At 38.2% G+C, this 12,593-nt stretch overlaps 1 non-coding gene and 1 pseudogene across 1 annotated transcript; one reads left to right on the top strand and one right to left on the bottom strand.

The window, feature by feature from the left end:
• LOC117477491 overlaps positions 1-12,593 on the top strand; it is a 59,995-nt pseudogene that overhangs the window by 23,273 nt on the left and 24,129 nt on the right.
• trnak-uuu lies at positions 67-139 on the bottom strand. The gene has a single exon. It is a non-coding gene; the product is annotated as a tRNA-Lys (tRNA).

A 12,593-nucleotide genomic window follows, 5' to 3' on the forward strand; every position in this document is an offset into this window, starting at 1 on the left:
TATACATGTAGTTTAATGACGCTGAAGTTGCTAAGACTTCAGTTATATTACCCAATACATTAGAACCGCCCGAACAGGGACTTGAACCCTGGACCCTCAGATTAAAAGTCTGATGCTCTACCGACTGAGCTATCCAGGCTCCTTGAAGACCATCTTTTGGAGGACACTATCCTATCACACGATGTCCTCCTCCTTCTTGAGTGAAAGAAGGATGTGTGGTGTTGCAGAGACATCGGTGGCTAAGTGTAAATGTAGTTGTCTGAAGCAATCTGGCTTTAGAGACTTGCATTAGTAACTTGGATGTATCCAGGCTGGAAGAATATATTTGCCGCCTGAACAGGGACTTGAACCCTGGACCCTCAGATTAAAAGTCTGATGCTCTAGACTTCGAGAAAACCATCTACTGGATGATTTCTTCAAGAGACGTCCAACTTGGGATGTGACAAACAGAGATATCTATGGCTAAGTGCAAATGAAGGTATCAAAGGGCCAGAAGCAGACTATAGACCTCACCAAGATAGACCAACATTAGATTTCCTTGCAGTCACGACTTCATTTGCCCAATAACGTATCACTTGAACAGGGACTTGAACCCTGGACCCTCAGAGTAAAAGTCTAATGCTCTACCGTCTGAGCTATCCAGGCTTCGACAAGATGGCTCTTCATACGTGTTTGAGCCCATGTGCATTATATGTTTGGCAATTAGCACCTCCTTCCAGAGATGCATGTAGCATGGGAAAGACAAGACAGATTACAACTAGTTTTGTGATTCTCTCCGAGCAAAACCTCTCTCCATTTTGACTCAGGCGACTACAGTTTCCAGTCCGCAACTTTAACTTTTGCTACTTTGTTTACTTGCGAATTACATCCATGCTTAAAACTGAGCTTCACTGCTAGCCCCAGACACAATGATGCTTTGTGCTGCTGTGTTTGTTCTCCGGTTGCTTGAAAGGCTCCTAATTCACTCTTTATTTTGCCAGTATACAATTTGTTTTGTGATTCTCTCCAAGAAAAATCTCTCTCCATTTTGACTCAGGCAACTTTAGTTTCCAGTCCGCAACTGCTTAATACTTAGCTTCACTGCTAGCTCCAGACAACATGATGTTTTGTGCAGCTGTGTTTATTCTCTCCAGTTGATTAAAAAGCTCCTAATTCACTTCACAAAAAGTGTGCCGATTGATTTGATTCATGAGAACATTTCCACAAGTCTGGAGGGACTTTTTTTTTTTGCAATTTGATGACATTTAAATGTTGTGTGGACGTTGCAGAGAGTTCAGTAAGGAGAGGGAGAAGGCGAAGGCTCGCGGAGATTTCCAGAAGCTGAGGGAGAGGCAGCAGATGGAGGAGGATCTGTGCGGCTACATGGACTGGATCACTCAGGCGGAGGACATGGACGAACTGGATGAGGACGGTAACCCACGTAAGATTGTGTGTGTGTGTGTGTGTGTGTGTGTGTGTGTGTGTGTGTGTGTGTGTGTGTGTGTGTGTGTGTGTGTGTCAGAGTCTGATGAGTTTTCAATGTCTCTCTCTTTGTGATATTTAACATAGTGCTAAGGTTCATGTTCATTTATTCACAGCTCATTAAAAAATCAGTCGGTGACAACAAGTCCATGGATGTCAATTAAAGCAAATGAACTCTAATTGGCTCCATTAGTTCATTGACATCACTCAATGAAGCCAATTAGAAACAAATGAGTCGGTCTGAGAAGTCGATGAGGCAGGAAACAGAGCTGCTCACATTTTTACTTTTTCAAGTTATTAGACTTATATGACGCTGAAGATTTTTTAAAATACATTACATGTCACTTGTTAGACGCTTTTATCCAAAGCGACTTACACACATTCAGTACTGTGGGCAATCCCCACAGGAGCAATTTGGGGTGAAGTGTCTCAGGGACACAACTACATGCTGACTGCAGTGGGACTCGAACTTGCTACCCCCTGATTCGAAGTTAAGCCCACTATCCACTGAGCCACAGCCTCCCAAATACATGTGATAAACGTATTAAATATAACACATTGTTACAAAAAGTGCCTATTCCTGGCACTGTGTCATATTTCATGTCTCTGTAGTCCCTGAAAGAAATCCCCAAATACCTTCTTTGGCTGCTACAACAGTGAAATGCTGCTTACATATTGATCATTTAGCAATACGATACTAAACTGAACTGTTGCACATGTTAAAAGATAAATAAATGTTTGAATTGTTTTCTTTTTAGGTCCTTCTCTGGGCGATCTGTCAGACAAGAAGAGAGGAAAGTTTGGATGGTTCAGTCACTCCAGTGAGACACACAGTACTACCTCCTTTAATAACACATATATACTGTATATATATACACACACACACACACACACACACACACACACACACACACACACACACACACACACACACACACACACACACACACACACACACTGAAGTCTAAATGTAGAAGGAGATCTAGGTCTCTGTGTGACCCTGTTTCTCATCAGCAGGTTTTCCTCTCCGTCACTTCAGCTCAATCCAGTTCAGGAAAGATTTACTGGCATCAAGTTAAAATGAAAGATAATTGTGCAACACATCTACAGGAAACACACATAACACACTACATAATGAATACACAAACACAGTGAATCATAGCTGCAGGTTTGGTGTTTATAATGAAAATGTTGTCAAACATATTTTCAGGCATTTGGCACAGAAACAGGAAGCTGATCATATTTAAATCTGCTCAATTCTTTATACTAAGCTTCAGCAGTTTTCTTAAACAATTAGTGCTGTTTCTCCTCTTATTTAACTGTTTAGATATATTTGTCTCATTCAGACCTTTACATTTAGTCATCTAGTTTAAGCATTGTACAGCATTTTGTTTGTTGTACAGCATCTCCATGTTGAAAACAAGCCCTTCTTTTAAAATAACATATCATGTATTTGAAGGAGGATTTTCTACAATAATAGCATTAAAGAACATTTAAAAATACACAGTAGTCCTCCCAGACTGGACGAAATCAAGCTTTGTGACAGGAGATGAATAACTTTAAGTTTAGTTTGTAAAGAATGTAATAGATTGTGGACTTAACAAATGTTTTTTAGCGATGTTAGATGTGAATAAAGTGTTGATCTGTGTTTACTTATCACTGTCATTTGTTGTCCTGTCTGTCAGCGAGTCTTCCTGCCAGTGAAACAGGGTCTGAAAACACGGGGGACATCGACGAGGAACACACCAACTGCTGCCAGGCCTGCTGGTAACACACACACACACGCACACACGCACGCACGCACGCACGCACGCATGCACGCACACACACACACACACACATACACACACACACACACACACACGCACACACACACACACACACATACACACACACACACACACACACACACACACACACACACAAACACACATGGATCATCGTGACATGAGACTAGATAATGAAGCTTGATGAAAAGTATCTGTGTCCCAAAAACGTTATATTGTTTTAGAGTTTGTAACGCCTAAAGACTTTTTAAATTAACTTCTGTCTCGTTTCAGCTCCTCGATGATGAAGATCGGCTGCTGGTGAGTTCACTGACTGTCAGACATTCAGGCATTCCCCTCTCACACTCTTCTTCCCTTTAATGTCTCACTCTTCTTCTTCTTCTTCTTCTTCTTCTTCTTCTTCTTCTTCTTCTTCTTCCCTCTCAGTCGGACGTTGCGTCGGTGGAACAGAGTTTGTCGCAGGAACTGTCGCACCGCCGTCAAATCGGTGACGTTTTATTGGCTGGTTCTGCTGCTCGTCTTCCTCAACACCTCGCTGAGCGCCTCGGAGCATTACAACCAGCCCGTCTGGCTCACAGAGGTCCAAGGTAAACACATACACACACACACACACACACACACACACACACACACACACACACACACACACACACACACACACACACACACACATTATTTATTTTACTTTGCCTTTTATCTGCACTGTCCCTTTACTCTGTTACAAGTTAAAATACTGCATTTAAAATATAAGCAAAAGTACATTGGCATTAAAAACTTAAGTGTCAGAAGTAAAAGTAACAGTATTTCTGTAATGTGAATATTAATTTACTGGATTATGATTATTGATGCATTAATAGCTGGTAAAGGTGCAGCTAATTGTTTTTACTTTGTGTACTGATGGATATCTTTACCAACAATTATATGTCATTGTTTGTGTATAAGTTGTTATGTATTTTGGATCAGGCAATAATCTGAATCTGTAAAGCAACTAGTAAGTAAAACCTGTTGTGGAGTAAAAATTACAAACTTGGCTTTAAAAATGTGGTGAACTATAAGTAGAATAAAATGGAGATATCTTAGTAAAGTACATAGACCTTCACATTGTACTCAAAACCAAACATGTACCTACTTACTTTCCACCAATCTCAATCTCAATCTTTATTTATTTAAATAGCACATTTCAAACAACCTCAGTTGACCAAAGTGCTGTACAGGGAACCAATACAATGTAAAATAACACAACAGGAATATTGTAAATGATGTATCTGTGTCTCTCCGCAGACATCGCCAACAAGGTGCTCCTGTCCCTGTTCACGGTGGAGATGCTGCTGAAGATGTACAGCCTGGGATTGGCTCATTACTTCGTGGCGTTCTTTAACCGCTTCGACTGCTTCGTGGTGTGCGGCGGCATCATGGAGACCATCCTGGTGGAGCTGGGCATCATGCCGCCGCTCGGCATCTCCGTGCTGCGCTGCGTCCGCCTGCTCCGGATCTTCAAGGTCACACGGTGAGGAAAACAAACGCTCCTGATTCACAAATGAGGAGAAGCCTGCGAGTTAGTTCAGGAAGTCAACTCGAGCACCAATGATCGAACCGAGCCGAGACGCCAAACTCCAGAGATGGCAAAAGTACACACATCCTTTACTCAAGTATAAGTACAGATACTCGTGTTTAAAAATACTCTGGTAAAAGTAGAAGTACTGACTAAACTTCTTTACTCAAGTCAAAGTAAAGAGGCTTTGAAATGTACTTCAGTAAAAAGTACCCATAACTAGCAGCTGTTTTAAAGAGTACCTGACCTCCCTTTATATTAATAGAACAATAATGTCATTGTTAGCTAATGAATGTTTCATGCTGAACAACGGCAACATGACAACGTTTTCATTGGTCCCTCTTCTTTAGAGAAGACCAGGAAATGATGGATACACGGATCGTGTTCAAATCAATAGGCACGCAATGACTCTAAATAATAATGATCACGCCACCAAACACACATTCAAACTAAAGGAACCAGCCTGTTTGGGAAATGTAAGAAGTAGAAAGTACAGGTATTTGTGTTCAAAATGTAAGAAGTAGAAAGTACAGGTATTTGTGTTCAACATGTAAGAAGTAGAAAGTACAGGTATTTGTGTTCAAAATGTAAGAAGTAGAAAGTACAGGTATTTGTGTTCAACATGTAAGAAGTAGAAAGTACAGGTATTTGTGTTCAACATGTAAGAAGTAGAAAAGTACAGGTATTTGTGTTCAACATGTAAGAAGTAGAAAGTACAGGTATTTGTGTTCAAAATGTAAGAAGTAGAAAGTACAAGGTATTTGTGTTCAACATGTAAGAAGTAGAAAAGTACAGGTTATTTGTGTTCAACATGTAAGAAGTAGAAAGTACAGGTATTTGGGTTCAAAATGTAAGAAGTAGAAAGTACAGGTATTTAGGGATTCAACATGTAAGAAGTAGAAAGTACAGGTATTTGGGTTCAACATGTAAGAAGTAGAAAGTACAGGTATTTGGGTTCAACATGTAAGAAGTAGAAAGTACAGGTATTTGGGTTCAACATGTAAGAAGTAGAAAGTACAGGTATTTGGGTTCAAAATGTAAGAAGTAGAAAGTACAGGTATTTGGGTTCAACATGTAAGAAGTAGAAGTACAGGTATTTGTGTTCAACATGTAAGAAGTAGAAATACAGGTATTTGGGTTCAACATGTAAGAAGTAGAAAGTAAAGGTATTTGTGTTCAAAATGTAAGAAGTAGAAAGTACAGGTATTTGTGTTCAAAAATGTAAGAAGTAGAAAGTACAGGTATTTGTGTTCAAAATGTAAGAAGTAGAAAGTACAGGTATTTGTGTTCAACATGTAAGAAGTAGAAAGTACAGGTATTTGTGTTCAACATGTAAGAAGTAGAAAGTACAGGTATTTGTGTTCAACATGTAAGAAGTAGAAAGTACAGGTATTTGTGTTCAACATGTAAGAAGTAGAAAGTACAGGTATTTGGGTTAGTACTGATACCAGAAAAATAAGTAGTGGAGTACAAGAAAAATGTTCTTAAGTACAGTAACAAAGTATTTGTACTCCACTACTTCCACCTCTGCCCAACTCATACTATATGCTGCTTCTAATAAACATATCAAAGAAACACGCGAGTTGTCCGACTGAACTACAGATATACGTTTAGTTGAGAAAGTACCTGGATGTCTTAGAATTAGATCAGAAACGTTATCAAAAGGGAAAATGGGTTTTGTGATAGTTGCTTTATTTTAGAATGAAATTAAACAAATATTTTCAAAATAGTTGAAATATGTATATAGTCATAAGCATTTAAAGTAAGAATGTGCAATAAAAAGATGCAATTTAATTAAATAAACACATTTATTTAAGCATAAGAAGCTACAAATAAAATGACTAATAAAAGATCAAATTCAATCAATTTAAAATACTCATATAAACATGGGAGGTTAAAGTATAAATGTGCAATAAAAAATAAAAACATTAAATTAAAAAATGTATTTAAACAAAAGAAAATGAAGTTAAATGTAAAATAAAAGATAAAATAAATTACATTTAGAATAAAAATATTTATAAAAAGGAGACGTTAAAGTAAGAATGTTAAAATAAATATATATAGAAACATAGGAAGTTAAAGTAAGAATGTGCCATAAATATATACAATTAAATATTATTATTATTAGTAGTAGTAGTGTGTCTCGCTCTGATGTCACTCTGTTTCTGCGCAGCCATTGGACGGCTCTCTCTAACCTGGTGGCGTCTCTGCTGAACTCCATGAAGTCCATCGCCTCGCTGCTGCTGCTGCTCTTTCCTCTTCCTCATCATCTTCGCTCTGCTCGGCATGCAGCTGTTCGGAGGAAAGTTCAACTTCGACGAGACGCAGACCAAACGCAGCACCTTCGACGCTTTCCCCCAGGCGCTGCTCACCTGCTTCCAGGTAACTCAGGATCTGTTTCCACTATGATACCACGCTCATAAGACTAATATGTTATATAATATGGCTTTTATTCTCCTGAACCCACCGTAGGTTAGGTGAGGGTGGCAGACACACATTTCCCAAAAAGATGTTTACATTTCTCTATCTATCTATCTATCTATCTATCTATCTATCTATCTATCTATCTATCTATCTATCTATCTATCTATCTATCTATCTATCTATCTATCTATCTATCTATCTATCTATACAGTATATCTATCTATCTATCTATCTATCTATCTATCCATCTATCTATCTATCTATATATCTATATATCTATCTATCTATATATCTATATATCTATCTATCTATCTATCTATCTATCTATCTATCTATCTATCTATCTATCTATCTATCTATCTATCTATCTATCTATCTATCTATACAGTATATCTATCTATCTATCTATCTATCTATCTATCCATCTATCTATCTATCTATATCTATATATCTATCTATCTATATATCTATATATCTATCTATCTATCTATCTATCTATCTATCTATCTATCTATCTATCTATCTATCTATCTATCTATCTATCTATCTATCTATCTATCTATCTATCTACATGTATTTACCTACCTACCTACCTACCTACCTACCTACCTACCTACCTACCTACCTACCTACCTACCTACCTACCTACCTACCTACCTACCTACCTACCTACCTACCTACCTACCTATGCATATGTATGCAAATATGTATATCCTATATATGCACAATCAAAGGACACATTTATACATATGCTCACATTAAGACCTAAATAAAAGCACAACAATCAATATACAAAATAACAGTCACTTCAATATCTTGAGAAAGTGTCTGGTGCTGGATTTGAGTGTCTGAGTGTGTGGGCGTTTTGTTCTGCTGTTCCTTTTGCTTTCAAGTGTGTGTGCTTGTGTGTGCAGATCCTGACCGGAGAGGACTGGAACATGGTGATGTACGACGGCATCATGGCGTACGGAGGACCCGTGTTTCCGGGGATGATTGTCTGCATTTACTTCGTCATCCTCTTCATCTGCGGTAACTGTATCCTCCTCCTGCAGAGAGCTCACTGTGAGGCGTTCACTGTCCAGATGTATAGAAACATTTCTTCTTTATTATCATGCTAAATAATTAGCCTTTGAAACTAAAACACAAACTCTTCTTCCACAGATGTTTTCAGATATCTGTGGCAGTCTCTAGTTGATTGGAGGTTTATTCAGATCACCTGTTGTCTCGTAATTATGAAGAATTAAGAGTATCTTCGTGCATTTCTACTCGTCATTGTGTCATTTCCTTTCTTTGGAAAAAAAAAACTACAATAGGGGGTTACAAACTAATTTAAGCAGATATTCTTAGAACCTCTATTCTCTGAGACATTTTGAGACTTGTTTGCTGTTTGCTGTTTTGCTGTTTTACTGATTTTGAGCAAACATATCTGGATTGAATGTTGAGGCAATCACTGTCCAGATGTATAGAAACATTTCTTCTTTGTTATCATGCTACAAAATTAGCATTTGAAACTGAAACACAAACTGCTCTTCTCTTCTCTTCAGGGTGTAATTTCGTTTGTTTTGGAAAATACTAAAATAGGGAGTTGCAAATCTAATATTAGCAGATATTCTCAGCCATTAGCTAATCAGATTCATCAGAGTCATTTTGAGACTTGTTTGCTGTTTCAATGTTACTGCTTTTGAGCAAACATATCTGGATTGAATGTTAAAGAGCACTTTTATACTAAGTAACACAGTAAGACACATTTTTTAGTATTACTTTTGGCTAAAATAATAATGAAAAAGCAACATTTATAGAATTTGTATGCCCTTTTTATTTTTATAGAAGATCGTTTATTTTTATCATTAAATAGGCAATTATTTATTATTATAAAGTAATTGTATTATAATTCAAGAGGCATTATCTTTATTATATAATGAATTATTTATTTTGTATTATTAACCAGGCTTTTCATTTTGAATGCACTTGTTAAATGGGATGATAGCACGTGTTTGGGGACACTCACTTTATTTATAACTCTCAGTGTAACGCAGCGTACGGTTTTAGCATGCTAACAAGCACGCCACCACTTCACCCACAGGCTGTTGTTTCACTGTGGACATGCTAATATTAGAATAAAACATAATTAACATATTGCCCTAAACAGAACCTGCAGCTGAGCTGTCAGATAAAGAACAATATTTCCTTTTAAAGTTCCCCTATTATACTGTTTTTCATCAATGTATTATAGGTCTCAGATATATACAGAGCCTGTCTCTGATTGGCTGAAACACCAAACAGATCATTGCAGCATCCCATAATCCCCTCTGTTTCAGCCCTGTTTCAAAAGTGCTGATTCTCTGTCTGTTACTTTAGATGAAAATAAGGAGCCCCTCCCCACGCCCCTCAGAGAGAGATTTGGTTAAAAAGAACACAATGGTGCTCTAGGAGGAGATTCAGGTGATAAGGTGGGGGGGGGGGGGGGTTACCTTGGTTGGTGATTGGCTAATGGTTACTCAAGCCAAAACATCGTTATGACATCATAAAGTGGCCAAAATCTGATCAGCTCATTTTCAGACAGGTTTTTATATAAATGGATCAGGACAAAAAGTGAGAGAATCTTTTTTCCTGAAACTTTCAGAGTCTCTTTACACAGAGGGGAAAAAGTGGATTTTGCACAATAGGTCCCCTTTCTGCAGTTTGTTGTGTTTTCTTAACGTTTGTCAGACATCCTGCTGAACGTCTTCTTGGCCATCGCCGTGGACAACCTGGCAGGAGGGGACGGAGATACCAAGAAGAACGAGTGAGTCAAACTCCTGTGTTTATGTGTATATTTACATATTAATATGTTTACTCATGTGCAAAGCCTGAGAATGAACTGCTGCTGTAATCAAATAATTAGATCTTCATATATTATAAACACACAGTAAATACAATACATGTCAACACTATAATATACTCTATGTTTACCTATCAGAATACAAATCAGGGTTTATGCAAATTAGGTTTCTTACATACAAGGAATATACTTGGGAGTGTAATAGTGCATATATGAACACAGTAAGAGGAATTTAAAATAGGAGAAAATATGGAAATAAAAACTATTATAAAAACTGTAATAACAATAATAATCAAAAAGCCTAAAATAAGAAATAATTGTAATGTTTACAAGCAATATAAATATGGAAAATAGTCAATCCAATAAATGTATGACATTAAGAAAGACAGGTAAAGTGGTATTATTGTGCAGAAATGTGCAAAATAGTCAATAATCAAAAGTATGTGTGTTAATGTACCGAGTATCTGCAGAACACACAATGTAAGATATAAAATAAAGCAAGTTTAAACATACAGTGTAGCACACACGATCACTATGATATACCAAAATACTACAACTAAAATATAAACATAGGATACACTCACTGAAAAAATGGAAAAGTGTGCAGTCGGTGCAGCTTTTTAAATTTTAAATGAGACGTTATAATGGTAGAAAGAACCATAACAAACAAGACGGAAGAGAGAGGATCAAAATGGTGAGGATAAAATGAAGATGTGTTTAATTATTTCCTGTTGTTTCTGCAGAAAGAAAAAGCCGGTGGGAACCGAGGCGGCTGCAGAAGAGGGAGGAGAAGGAGCAGAAGAAGAAGTGAAGGTGAACATGGAGGTATGACTTTAATCTTTCATTTTCTTATCTTAAAGGTCACCTATTATTAAAAATCCACTTCTTCATGTCTCTTCTACATCAACATGTGTCCCCTCTTCTTCATGTCTCTTCTACATCAACATGTGTCCCCTCTTCCTCATGTCTCTTCTACATCAACATGTGTCCCCTCTTCTTCATGTCTCTTCTACATCACCATGTGTCCCCTCTTCTTCATGTCTCTTCTACATCAACATGTGTCCCCTCTTCTTCATGTCTTTTCTACATCAACATGTGTCCCCTCTTCTTCATGTCTCTTCTACATCAACATGTGTCCCCTCTTCTCCATGTCTCTTCTACATCAACATGTGTCTCCTCTTCTTCATGTCTCTTCTACATCAACATGTGTCCCCTCTTCTTCATGTCTCTTCTACATCAACATGTGTCCCCTCTTCTTCATGTCTCTTCTACATCAACATGTGTCCCCTCTTCTTCATGTCTCTTCTACATCAACATGTGTCCCCTCTTCTTCATGTCTCTTCTACATCAACATGTGTCCCCTCTTCTTCATGTCTCTTCTACATCAACATGTGTCCCCTCTTCCTTCATGTCTCTTCTACATCAACATGTGTCCCCTCTTCCTCATGTCTCTTCTACATCAACATGTGTCCCCTCTTCTCATGTCTCTTCTACATCAACATGTGTCCCCTCTTCTTCATGTCTCTTCTACATCAACATGTGTCCCCTCTTCTTCATGTCTCTTCTACATCAACATGTGTCCCCTCTTCTTCATGTCTCTCTACATCAACATGTGTCCCCTCTTCTTCATGTCTCTTCTACATCAACATGTGTCCCCTCTTCTTCATGTCTCTTCTACATCAACATGTGTCCCCTCTTCTTCATGTCTCTTCTACATCAACATGTGTCCCCTCTTCTTCATGTCTCTTCTACATCAACATGTGTCCCCTCTTCTTCATGTCTCTTCTACATCAACATGTGTCCCCTCTTCTTCATGTCTCTTCTACATCAACATGTGTCTCCTCTTCTCATGTCTCTTCTACATCAACATGTGTCCCCTCTTCTTCATGTCTCTTCTACATCAACATGTGTCCCCTCTTCTTCATGTCTCTTCTACATCACATGTGTCCCCTCTTCTTCATGTCTCTTCTACATCAACATGTGTCCCCTCTTCTTCATGTCTCTTCTACATCAACATGTGTCCCCTCTTCTTCATGTCTCTTCTACATCAACATGTGTCCCCTCTTCTTCATGTCTCTTCTACATCAACATGTGTCCCCTCTTCCTCATGTCTCTTCTACATCAACATGTGTCCCCTCTTCTTCATGTCTCTTCTACATCAACATGTGTCCCCTCTTCTTCATGTCTCTTCTACATCAACATGTGTCCCCTCTTCTCCATGTCTCTTCTACATCAACATGTGTTCCCTCTTCCTCATGTCTCTTCTACATCAACATGTGTCCCCTCTTCTTCATGTCTCTTCTACATCACCATGTGTCCCCTCTTCTTCATGTCTCTTCTTCATCAACATGTGTCCCCTCTTCTTCATGTCTCTTCTACATCAACATGTGTCCCCTCTTCTTCATGTCTCTTCTACATCAACATGTGTCCCCTCTTCTCCATGTCTCTTCTACATCAACATGTGTCCCCTCTTCTTCATGTCTCTTCTACATCAACATGTGTCCCCTCTTCTCCATGTCTCTTCTACATCAACATGTGTCCCCTCTTC

This window comes from Trematomus bernacchii, unplaced genomic scaffold (assembly GCF_902827165.1).
Source record: "Trematomus bernacchii unplaced genomic scaffold, fTreBer1.1, whole genome shotgun sequence".
In the NCBI taxonomy this organism is placed as follows: Eukaryota; Metazoa; Chordata; class Actinopteri; order Perciformes; family Nototheniidae; genus Trematomus; species Trematomus bernacchii.